This window comes from Theropithecus gelada, chromosome 3 (assembly GCF_003255815.1).
Source record: "Theropithecus gelada isolate Dixy chromosome 3, Tgel_1.0, whole genome shotgun sequence".
Taxonomy (NCBI): Eukaryota; Metazoa; Chordata; class Mammalia; order Primates; family Cercopithecidae; genus Theropithecus; species Theropithecus gelada.
Genome location: NC_037670.1, coordinates 149,127,472 through 149,141,280, shown reverse-complemented (window position 1 = coordinate 149,141,280; position 13,809 = coordinate 149,127,472).

The following is a 13,809-nucleotide window of genomic DNA, read 5'->3' as shown; positions in this document are numbered from 1 at the left end:
GTAATGGATTGACGGGTCTGAATAATCTGAGATAAGAATACCAGTTCAGAGACTATTAATTTAGCTAATGACAGTGATGGGCTGAACTAAGTTAATGAAATAATTTTTTTAAATGGATGAACACATGAGATATTTCAGAGGTGAACACAAAAGAGGTCGACAGTGGTAGAATGTCAAAAGTGATGGAAAGGGAGAAGGAATAACTGCAGTAAATATGACAAAATATAATTAGTCTAAACTATAAATAGCCTGTACAAATTAATAAGAAAAATATTGAGGTACCCATGAATAATTAATTACACAAAAAATATGAACTGCCGATTTAAAACAAGGAAAAACAATGGTTAATATTAATATTTTAACAATGTTAGTGTTATGCTAATTAAGATAAATATTCTGGCTTCAAAATCAGTAATTCAAAAATATACACTTTTTAATGCTTTAATGCATGTGCAGAAATTGTCCCATTCATACATTGCTAATGGATGTATATTGATGAAATTAATACCTTATATAAAGAGACAAAAATATTATTCTGTTTAATCTATTAATTCCACTTCAAAGAAGTGACTCCATGTTATTAATTTTAAATAACAAAAATCATGCTTAAATGTGTATAACAGCTTAATTTATAATATTGAGAATGTTAAAATAATATAAATGTCCAATAATAGGAAATAGTTAAGAGAAATATCATATATAACATGAAAAGTAGGTTTTAAAATGGTCTTAATGCCTACAGAAAAATGTATATGCCTATATTTAGTAAGATATTTTTAAATTAAAAAAAGGTTCTAAAGAATCACAGAAGAAGACTAAGAAGAATGATATCGAAAGTTCACACAGGTATGAGGTGATGAGATTATGGACCACTATGCCATGTGTTCAGACTTCACAGTATTTACCTAAGTTTCTCAAAAAATTATGCACTGTTTTTAAATCAGAAAAACATAAAAAATTGTAGACACTTGTTTGGTGAATATATCAAATCCTGCAGTGAGTAAGGGGAGCAAATTGGCCAAGGAGAAAGTCATTGGTGCCTTTCAGGTAGGGTGTGAACAGTCCTGGATGTGAAATGAAAGCTATACACTGAGAAGAAGTTGGAGAGCTTTGTGCAGATAGCAGAGACACTCGTTACCCCACAAGCCCTGTACACTTTAAGTATTAAAGTTGTTGACAAATGAAGAGTGGCCAATAGAATGAGACCTGGCATAGAAAGCAAGGCTCAACAAAGATTTGTTTTTTCAATGAAGGACACTTAAGAACTTATGTTAGATGATGCTGGGGTACAGTCCTAGAAGTGAAAGAATTGAAGTGACAGGAGATTGATTAAAAAGTCTTCTTTGGCTGGGTGCAGTGGCTCACACCTGTAATCCCAGCACTTTGGGAGGCTGAGGCAGGCGGACTGCTTGAGCCCAGGAGTTCAAGAACAACCTGCGCAACATAGCAAAACCGGTCTCTACTAAAAACACAAAAATTCACCGAGTGTGGTGGCACACGTCTGTGGTCTCAACTACTCGGAAGCCTGTGGTGAGAGGATGGCTTAAGCCTTGGAGGCAGAGGTTGCAGTGATCAGAGATCACGCCACTGAACTCCAGACTGGGCAACAGAACCAGAAAATATATATATATATATATGGCTCTCATGTGTTTTCAGATGTCAATTATTTACTAAATTCAGTTAACTATTTTGTTAGAATAAAAAATTCACATGCATTTATGAGTTAAGCACATTTCCTTATTAAAAAATAACTTTTCATTTGTGAGTTTGGCTTTTTGCTCCAAAATTGCAGGGATAGACTATTTAATCTTTAGATTTTAAATTATTATATTTTCTTTTCCTTTTTCCTTTGCTAGAGATGAGAGTGAATAAAATACATAAATGAGACCTGAAACTTTTCAATGTGTACTAACAGGTTTTATACCACCCAGTTTTTGCGTATGACCAAAATGTAAATTTCATAACATGACTGATAAACTATCTGTGAGGTTTGTCTTTTTATCCTCTTATTTTTTATTTCAAATTAATCATAGTTTTAGAAATAATTTAAATTGACAAATAATTATAAATGCTTATGTGGTATAATGTGATGTTTTGATATATTTGAAATCATTATGGAATGATTAAATCAAGTTATTTAACAAATTCATTCATACTTATGATTTTTTTGTGTGTGGTGCAAACTTTTTTACTCTGAATGTTGGCCACCTATATGGCTTGTCAGTCAGTCATCAGATTTTTAGTGAAGAGTCCCTATTTTGTGAGCAGAGTTCTAGCCATGTGCTAGAAACACAGTGGTGGATGAGGTTAACAGAGTCCTGCTTTAATGGAGTTTACAGTTTATTGGGAAGATGACTATTAAGCAATGAGTGTGATGATGAACATAAGGTACTATAATAGGGTGTGCATCCTGCTGTGGGGAATCATGGGGAAGTGATATTAAAGCTGAAGTCTAAAGAATGAGTTGAAGTCAGTAGACCAAGATGGCAGAAGAGTTTCAAAGTAAACTAAATATAACAAGGGCCCTAGGTGGAAGGGAGCCTGAAGTGGAGACTCATTGAAAGACTGAGAGACTATCAGCATGTTGGGAGTGGGAGATATGAGGCTGAATATAGGTGAAACTGAATCATAGATCACGGTAACCCTTAAAGCATTGAGAGTTCCCTGGAAAACTGACCTTATGAAGTGGTATAAACAGACTACAGTTTTTGGTTTTGTTTTTTGTTTTTGAGACAGGGTCTCGCTCTGTCACCCAGGCTGGAGTACAGTGGTGTGATTACAGCTCACTGCACCCTTGACCTGCTGGGCTCAAGCAATCCTCCCACCTCAGCTTCCAAGTAACTGGGACTACAGCCATGCACCACTATGCCTGGATATTTTAAAAAAAACTTTTGTAGAGCGGGGAATCTCACTTTGCTGCCTAGTCTGGTCGCCAAGTCCTAGGCGCAAGCGATTCTCCCACCTCAGCCAGATTTCGATTTTAAAAACTCCATTCTGACTGCAGTAAAGGGCAGAGTACAAGTGGGCAGTGGCAGGAAAAGCTGATTTGAGAAGAGTGTGATCATCCTTCTAGAGAAAGATAAGTGGCCTGGATTGGGGTGTTGGCAGTGGGGATGGAGAGAAGAGCATGGATTTCAGACAAAGGTAGGAAATACAGTTAACAAGATTTGGGGAAGCAATATAATGTGAACCACGTGTGTAATTTTATATTTAAAGAAAAAAGAAGTGAGATTAATTTTAACAATATATTTAATGTAACCTAATAAACCCAAATTATTATCATTTCAACATGTAATCAATATTTTAAAATATTAGTAAGATATTTTATAATCTTTGAAATTCAGAGTGTAATTTACACCTACAATATATTTTTCAATTTGGACTAGTGCATTTCAAAAGCTCTATGGTCAAATATGGCTGGTGGCTAAATATTTGGAGGAGCTGTGAGTGCAGATCCTGACTCTAATGCTTGGCTTGATAGCCTTTATAATCTTCAATAAACTAATAGACTGCTCTGTATACCTCGTTGCATCATTGTCATGATTAAATGAAGTAATGCACATGGAAATAAATGATGTTCAACACAGTATTATTTAATATTGAGAAACCTGGCAGTTGTCCATGTAGGTATTGTCTTTCTGATGGTAAAATAAGAAGGAATTTATACAAACCAGTAAGGAAAGACTTTTGGCTTGACTTTATTTTTTATAAAGATGGAAAATTAAAAAAAAAAAAACAGTTGGTTGCTTACTATAGACAAATCATAATTTTAAATCATTGACATGGATTGCATCCTTAGGTAAAATATCGGCAATAAACAAGTGCATAAAACTGTGCTTTAATAGCACTAATATTTTGGTTTCAGAAAAAAGATGATCTATTGGTACAAAATCAATTGTGGCACGGCATCATTTTTCATGTTCTATTAGTTTTCATGAACAACTCTTTTACTGTGTCTGAATGCATTAAATCTCCAGCAAACACCACAGAGAAACCTGTTACCATCAATATTTGTAATGTCTCTATGAAATGATTTATTTTAGAAACTGAAATAAGACTTTTTCTTTTAGTAGAGGTCACAGAGAATGCTTAAGCTGCTTTTGATCATGCATACCTTGTTGATGAATTAAAATAGTTGACACATGAAACCAATTTACAGATGTTTTATTCTTTTTAACTCTATGGGAATTTTCCCATAGACACATCAGAGGAGAATTTAGCTCAAGGCAACGGATTAATCAATCTTATGATTCTCTAGGCAGCTTCTCTATTAGGGAATGAACCTCTTTAACTAGAGCAGCATGATTGAACTGTGAGAAGCGTATTGGGGAGTTATCTACTTTTGCCCATTATAGTTGCAGTTGGTGATTTTTTTATTTAAATGGAATTCTAATCAAGCCACTTTTCTGTTTACCACATTGCAACAACTCCTCATGCTTTTAGATCAAGACCATAGTCTTTAAGGTGGTCCACATGGCTTTGCGCAGTATGCCCACATCTCCATATTCATCTTATACCTCGTCCCCTGCAAATCCGTCTCCATTTCAGCCCCCTTGATGTACATGCACAATCCTTGCTCTCAACATTGTAGCCAAACTGGACTTCTGTAGTTCATCAGGTATGCAATATTCGCTCCTGCCAGAACCTTTTCAGAAGCCATTTCCTCTGTTTGGAATAATTTGTTTCTACACCCTGCCTTTTGCCTTTTCCGAGATAATAAAAAGTTTAATTTTTTTTTTGTTTCACATGCAATTATAAGAAGTGATACAGACAAATCCCATATTTTCCTTATCCGGTTCCCTAATGGCACATCTTGCAAAATTATAGTGTAATATGACACCTAGAACCCTGGTCTGATTGCTATTTGTGATATGTGTCAAAACACTGTTGTACCTCATCTGTACAATTATTACGTGCCAATTTTTAAGAACTAAGAACAATTAAGTAAAAGAAGTTAGAAAAAAGATGTAGAATAGTTCATCACCACATTGCCCTTCAGCACTTGCACTCCCTACTAACCTCTGGCAACCACTAATTTGTTCTCCATTTCTATAAATTGTCATTTCAAGAATGTTATATAAATGGAATAATGGAATATGTAATCTATAGGGACTGGCTTTTTTTCAGTTAGTTTAATTCTCTGGAGACTCATCTGAGTTGTTACGTGCATCAGTAGTTAGATATTTTTTATTGTGGATGTACCACTGTTTGTGTAGCCATTAACCATTGAAGGACATATACATATTTCTAGTTGTAAACTATCATTCATAAACCTGCTATAAACATTCATATAATGTTACTGTGTAAACAGAAATCTTTATTTCTCTGTGACAAATGCCCAGAAGTACAGCTGCTTGTTGGCATGGTAGTTGCTTGCTAGATATTTAAAATACCTGCCAAACTGTTTTCCAGAGTGACTGTGCTGTTCCTCATTAGCATCAGCAAGGTGTGAGTGATCCAATTTCTCTGCGTCTTCACCAGCATTTGATCTTGCCACTAATTTTTATTATAGCAATTCTGTTAGGTGTATAGTAATATCTTATGATTTTAATTTGCATTTTCTTAATGGTTAGTGATGCTGAATATCCTTTCATGTGCTTATTTGCCATTTAGTATGTCTTCTATAAAATATTTCTTCATGTCTTTTGCTCATGCTCTAATTAAATTGTTTGATTTTTTCCTGGTGAGTTTTGAAAGCTCTTTTTATATACTCTAGATAGCTTATTGAATATGTGGTTTGAGTCTCTTACCCTGTAGTCTTTGTTTTCATCTTTTTTTTTTTTTTTTTTTTTGAGATGGAGTCTCGCTCTCTACAACCTCCACCTCCTGGGTTCAAGCAATTCCCTGCCTCAGCCCCCACAAGGATCTGGGATTACAGGCACCCGCCAACACACCCGGCTAATTTTTGTATTTTTAGTAGAGACAGGGTTTCACCATGTTGGCCAGGCTTGTCTTGAACTCCTGACCTCGCGATCCACCCACCTAGGCCTCCCAAAGTGTTGGGATTACAGGCACGAGCCACCGTGCCCAGCCTGTTTTCATCTTCTTAACAGAGTTTTGCTCAGCGTAAAATATTTTAACTTTGATAAAGTCCAATTTATCAAATTTTCCTTTTATGGATCATGCTTTTGATGTTAGGTCTAAAACTCTTCACCTAACCTTACAGCTTGAAGATTTTCTTCTATAATTTTTCTAAAAGTTTTATAGTTTTATGTTTTACTTTTAAGTTTGTGGTCTGTTCTGAATTAATTTTGTGTTAGCTATGAGGGTTATCTTATTTCCTGTGAATGTGTTATTGCTCTAGCACTATTTGTTGAAAAAACCATCTATCCTTTACTGAATAGTTAGAGTCAATGTAGTTAGATTTAGTTCCACATCACTTCTACTGAGGACTCTTCTCTGACTTCTCTTAGGACTTAAGTCAATTGAATACTAAAGGCTCTCTATAGAAGCATGTATTTCTATCCTTTCTAGTGTGTATTTTAAAATCAAAATTTTAGATGAATTGGACTGATTATTTGTTTATTACACCTCCTTCATTAAAGTCTAAGTTTTATGAGGGTAGTGATTATGGCTGTGTTTTAACTACCATTTTATTTGCAGTGCTTAGCACTCTGCCTGGACATTAATAGTAGATTCTTAATAATATTTACGTAATAAATAAGGTAATGTAATAAAACACAAAGGGCTGTAGTTGGACAGTTAGACTTTGCCATTTTGCCAGATGTGTAATCTTTATAAGCCTCTTTTGTCCTTTACATTGTATTTTCTCATATGCTGATATTAAGTGATGTAACAAGCACAAATCTTTATAAAATGTATGACACAATGACAACCAATAGCTCTTAGTCCCTGAAACTGTAGTCTTGCTTTGTTTTTCTTCATCTCTTTGGTGACAAGCACATTTCTCAGGATGTGGTGAAAATTAAATAATTATTGAATGAAATTAAATAGATAAACTGGTTACTATTTAATGGGACTAATATAAAGTTTCTGATGTAATCATACATCTAGAAAAATGTAAATTAAAGATATAAAAATTTAGATAGCAACATATTTTTTCTTAGAAAGCAAAACAGCTATTTTATCATTGATAGTTCACCCTTGAGATAGACTAACAGGTTGAAAATGATAAACACATTTTCAAGGAAAGAATTCAAATGTTCACTGTGTAATAGCCACAGAAAGTTATAAGAACATCTAGAAACATAAAAAGAATGTGAACTGTATTTAGATGTGAAAAGTCCTCTGAAGGAATAGTGAAAATAATTTTTGTCAAATGGAATCAGTTTCACCTCTTTCTGAGTCAGGTACAAAGAACAAAGAAAAGTAGCATTTGCTTGCTTCAGCATCAAGATGTGTACTTGGCATTGGGCATGGCCGAGAACGCTCTCCCACACAAATGGGTTTACAGCCCTCTGTTGACCTCTTCTTTAGCAGCTTAGGTTTGTGTCATGAACCTGTAACACTGTGACTATAAGGGGGTTATACCGAGGTAAAAGTTGCCTGTTGAATTTTGAGCAACATGATACATATGAGATACTAGATGCTTCCAGCTCCTGAGAAGGCTGCAACATATAGTTGTGAGTAAGATAAAAGCATAGGGAAATTCAGAACATATCTGGTTCAGATGTGAGTGAAAAAGGGTTGATAGTGAAACAGGAGGCTACCAGCTAATCTGTATAAATGATGATAAATATTTATCTAGGCCAGGTGTGGTGGCTGACATCTGTAATCCCAGCACTTTGGGAGGCCGGGGCGGGTGGATCCCTTGAGCCCAAGAGTTCAAGACCAGCCTGGGCAACATGAGACTCCCCTTCTCTATCAAAAATACAAAAATTAGCCAGTATCATAATCTGGTCTAAAAAATAAGCAAATAAATAAAAATGTTAAGAAATATTTTTCTAACATATACTGTGTACCAGGCAGGCATTTCTCTATGAGTTTTACATGTATTACATCATTTACCCTATTAGGACTAATGTTTATATAAAACCATTCATATCAGGATATAGAAGTTATGCTATTCTCCTAGGCCTATGTACATGCTGCTTTTCCAGGGGTGGGCGGGGGTGGATGTGTGCTTAGGATGGGAGAACAGATATCTTACACTCACTCCTGTGCTTCCTGCTGCAGGATGATTTGTGTCCCCCATACCGTTCAACCCCTGCCATTCATATGCTGAAGTTTCAACCTCCAGTACGCCAGAACATGGTTTTATTTGGAAATAGGGTTATTGCGATGCAATCAGTTAAGATATGGTCATATAGAGATAGGGTGGACCCATAATCCAATATGTCTGGTTTCCTTTGTGTACATAGATGTGCATATGGAGGGAATGCCATGAGAACATGAAGACAGTCACCTACAAGCCATCTACAAGCCGAGGAGGCAGGCCCGGAACAGATCCTGCCTTCATAGTCCTTAGAGGGAACCAACTCTGTCAACATCTTTATTTTAGATTTCTAGCCTCCAAAACTGCGAAACAATAGATTTGTATTGGTTAACCTACCCACTTTGTGGTACTTTGTTATGACACCCTTTACAAACTAATATACTTTCTCTGGAGCAGTAATCTTTATAATTTTGGAGGTTATGTATCCTTTTGAAAATATTTAAAAAGAAAATAATAACAATAGAGGCTCTTACCAGAAAAATCTCATGCCCATAATTTAGGTACAGTTTCAGTTGGTTCACAGTCGTTCTGAAGTTCATGTGTAGATCCCACCCCGCCCCAGACCAGGCTGAGAACCTTTGCCCTAAAGTCAATGCAACGTCATCCATCCACTTTATTAGATAATGCCGCCTGAATACATAGTCCTGGACGCAACATTTCCCATTAAAAGAACCATGCTTTATTGTGTGACAACATATGACAGTGAAAGTAATGGAAGAAATGATGGCTGTAAGGAGCTTGTCTCATGGAGCCATGACTCACATCACAGTACTCAAATGCCTTGGAAATACTATGGACTCTTCCATGGCCTCCTGTGAAAACATACAACTACTTTTCCTTGTGTCTTTTTTTTTTTTTTACTTTTTTTATTAAAAAATCTTTCTTTTGTAATTGCTAGCTGTAATTTGCAGAGCCAAGACTAGAAATAGGTAGGGTTAACGTGTTACCATTTTAGAATGCTCTGTGGAAAGACATTGAGCTCAAAATGACTACAGCTGTTCTTTCATATCAGCAGGGAATTGGTTCAGGACCCTTGTGGATACCAAAATCTGCAGATGCTCAAGTCCGTTACAAAAAATGGCATGGCATTTTCATACAACCTGTGTAATTCTCCTGTGTAATTTTAATATCTCTATACTACTGATGATACTTAATATAATGTAAATGCTATGTAAATAATTTTATACTGTATTTTAAAGTTTGTTATTTTTTATTGTTGTATTGTTATTTATTTTTAAGAAATATTTTCTGCCTCTGGTTGGTTGAATCCATGGATATAGGACCCATGGATTCAGAGGGTTGACTGTACTTCTATTTCTATTTACAGCTAGAAATATAATTGGTGGGGGGATATGGGTAAAAGTGGCAGCAAGGAGACTGAGGAAGGAGTTCCTGAAAGCACAGAAGGGCTCTCGTAGAGAAAATGGGGGAAAGTCAACACTCGCTTTGCTTCTTTCCCACGTGCTTAGCACTGAGAGTGTTTATACATATCCTGAGTCTCCCATAGTGTGTTCTGTATGTACTAGGTTGAAAAGCGTTATGAAGAGAATGATAAGAACAACTGACTACATGTTCTTTCTTTCAGTGTTTATAGTCATGTCAAGCTGTCAAGAGTTGGTTTTACCTTTGGCTCAAATTAGCCATCTCTGTTTTTGTGCTTGAAACTCTGGAACACAGTCTGTTTCCTGTTGTCATTTTCCAGCCCCAGGTAACACCTGCCCATGCTATGCATGGCTTCGCATTATTTTTGAAGAATGCTTTTCACCTGTGTTAATACAATTTTTTTCTGTCATTCACTTTCAGGAAGAGATACTCTGTCTTGATATTTCCAATGCCACTCAAATATTGAGCCAGAAGAGTGACTCTATATTGTCCCGCTCTCATTATTATCATCAAACAAACATCCAATACAGTCTGGAAGATAATCTTGCCTGCAAGCTGAATGAGATTTCAGAAAGCCCAGTTGCTTCTGACATTTGCTGCCACAGGATAGAGGGGTCATCCTTTAGGATCTTTCCTCTCTTGTGGGTCTTTCCTCATACTAGCCTCTTGGTCCGAGATGCTCAGTTATTTGGACCAATCAAAATTCTGCTCACTTTTTACAACTGAATACACGTGCTACCTTTACAAAGCCCTTCTGGATCTCTCAGCTGAATGGAATTTCTACATTTTATAATTTCTCTTAAGTCATAGGCATTATCTTCATAGTCCATTGATTTATGTCCATCCAGTAGATTGTCAGGTTCTGAAGACAACATCTGGCCTTTCCCAGGACTGCACGTATGGTGCTCGCAGTGGATGCATTGGCTTTTGTTAAATGAAGGCTTTTAGTATCTGGATACTTGGTTTTCTCAGATTAATCAGAATTTGGATTGGCTTTTGAATTTGAGGTGGAAAGCAGTTTGGTGGATGCAAAATTGAAGAATGTAGGCAAAGGAATGTCATAGGAGAAGCCAGTCAGTATAATTTACCGAGATCTTATACTATGCAGTGAAAATGTAATAGGTGGGTAAAAGACAGGAATATAGAGAATGGTGGAGGAAGTTTAGATGGAACCTCAGGGAACACTTAGAATAAGTTAAGGGTTGTAAAATATTTAGATTTATATAGTAATTTTCTTTCAAGAAATTTAAGGGAATTATGGCAATATAGACACAGGTCAAACTACTGCTTACATATTTTATATCATCAGGGATGACATAATGCCTGACATCAAGTAAGAATTCAATGAATGTCAGTGAGATAAATTTTTGAACCTGTATATTTTGGGGGAAAAAGTTTTGTTAGAGAAGGTGACTAGGAGTTGTAGAAGGATGGTAGAGAAAACCAAGACTGGTATCTGCATTAACATTTTAGCCTTCCTCAGAGCTGATCAGAGGATAAATCTGCCCTGGTAAAAAGATGAGTATGATATTGGTTCAAATGCAAACTATTAGCAGTAGCTCTAATCAGTTCAACTATCAAGGCAGCAGATCCCCAAACAGAAACTTGAGGTTCAGATCTGCTGTACCTCAGCAAGCTTTTTAAATGAATCTTAAATAGAGATAACTTTTCAAGACATGCCTCTCAGGCTGCCTTAAATCAAGACAACCACTCCTTCCCTTTGGTCTGTCATTTGAAAAAGAAACACTCTAAACATGCCATAGTGATTAACCCTAAAATAATACGGACAGTATTCTTTTCTGGCTGTAATGCTAAGAGGGCCCAACAGTGACTACATGAAGTGGTACACAGGAAAATGAAATGTAGGTGAAAGCAGAGAAGAGTAACAGCCCAGCTTACAATCCTTCGTTTAGTAAATATTTATCAAAAACCTACTATGTGTCAGTAAGTAGCTCTGTGGTGGGGAACACATTGGCATGTTTGGGAATAATAAGGACGATTTGCATCAGGTGTAACTCCCAATGCAATCCACCTGATGTAAATGATGAGTTGATGGGTGCTGACGAGTTGATGGGTGCAGCACAGCAACATGGCACAAGTATACATATGTAACAAACCTGCACGTTATGCACATGTAACTTAGAACTTAAAGTATAATAATAATAATAAAATAGAAAAAACAAAAATCTGCAGGAGTTAAATAAATAAATAAATAAATTTTTTTTAAAAAAAGGACGATTTGGCTTAGATCAATGAGAGATGGGAGGAGCATATGGTAGGAGGTAAGATCTGGAAGATGACTAGGGTCAGACCAGGAGGCTGCAAGCAGTTTGACTTTAGTCTAAGTGTGATGTCTCAATCCTGGAAGGTTTTGAGTAGAGCAGTGGTATAATCTGAATTTGTTTTGAAAAGCTCTGGCTGCTCTATAGAGAATGAACCACAGGAGGGCAGGAATGGAAGCAGGGACACTGGGGAGAAGACTATTGCACTCTTTGAGTAACAGTCGATGATGGCTTGCACAAGGCTTGTAGCAGTGGGATGAGTGACTGGATTTTGGAAATGTTTGTGTATAGAGATGGTAAGACTTGCTGATAGATCTGTTGCAGGGGACTGGGAAAGTTATTCAAGAATAACTTCTGGGTTTTTGGACTTTACAACTAAATCAAACAGAGAAATTTGGAAGGGGCAGGCTCTGGAGGGAGTTGTTGAGATTGTGGCTTTGGGCACATGCTTTGTAGACACACAATGGAGATGATAGCTATGTTGTTGGATATATAAGACTGGGGTGTCAGGGCTGGATATGTACATTTGGTAATCACTGGCACAGAGATGGTATTTGCATGAGGAGATTGGATGAGAGCCATGTATTGATAGAAAAGGAAATGGAACCCTGGGCTGAGTCCTGGGGCACCATGGCATTTAGGACTAGAAAGAGGAAAAGGAGACAGCAGAGAAGACTGAGAATTAGAGGCTGATTAAGAAGCAGAAAACTTATGAGGGTAGAGTGTTAAAACCATGTGAATGAGGCAGTGTGTGTGTCAAATGCTGCCAGCAAAGCTGCTATCAACCAATAAGATGAAGATTGAGAATTGATCACTGAGCTGAGCAAGATGGAAGCACTAATACATTGAAGTGTGTTGAGTAGACAGTGGGAGGTGAGAAAGTTGAGATGACTCTTTCAACTAGTTTGAGCTATAAAAGAAAGCAAAACAATGGGCAGTTGGTAAAAGTAGGGAAAATTCATCTGTTGCAACAGAAAGGAATGCAAAGTTTAAGAATACAGATGCCCCTGGAAATAAAATTGATATTGAAAATATGAGACCGTTATCTTAAGATTGCAAGAAAAAAATGAAAAACAATTTTACTTTTTTCCAAAAGCATGTATCACCATACTTGTGGCTTGATGGAAGGCCAAATTATGGACGAATGAAAACTACAATAGGATTTGTAAACTCTCACTTGGTGGAAATTTGTTTTCATGTTTTATGTTTACTTATAAGTTGTTTAAATCCATAATTTTTGTCTGTAGAAACACTTTCTAGTCAATTCTGTACAGAAAAATAAACAACATAAGAACATATAAAATGTTTTACATTGCTGTTTAGGCATCTACCTGAAACATAATTATACTTTGATTACTATCTCTTGTCTAGCATGTCTATGAGTATAAAAAATACAACAGTGGCAAATTCAGTCATAACAGGTGATTCTACAAATATTCTTATGTGCTGTTATGTAGTAGCATAAATAAATAAAACTCAGGTTGCTCTTCTCACTCTCTTCAGATTGCAGTATTCAGAGTTTCAATGCTGCATTTGCCTCTGTAACTGTGGAACAGCAAGTTAGCCATTCTATGACCATTTAAATATGCAAAATTGTTGACAAAGGACCCGTATTTTAAGAGCTTGGAATCCTCTTAATAAAGCAGTTTTAATACTCATTTTTCTAATATTTTCTATTATAGCAAAATGCACATAAAATATAACATTTTGCCGGGCGCGGTGTCTCAAGCCTGTAATCCCAGCACTTTGGGAGGCCGAGACGGGTGGATCACGAGGTCAGGAGATCGAGACCATCCTGGCTAACACGGTGAAACCCCGTCTCTACTAAAAATACAAAAAACTAGCCGGGCGAGGTGGCGGGCGCCTGTAGTCCCAGCTACTCGGGAGGCTGAGGCAGGAGAATGGCGTAAACCCAGGAGGCGGAGCTTGCAGTGAGCTGAGATCTGGCCACTGCACTCCAGCCTGGGC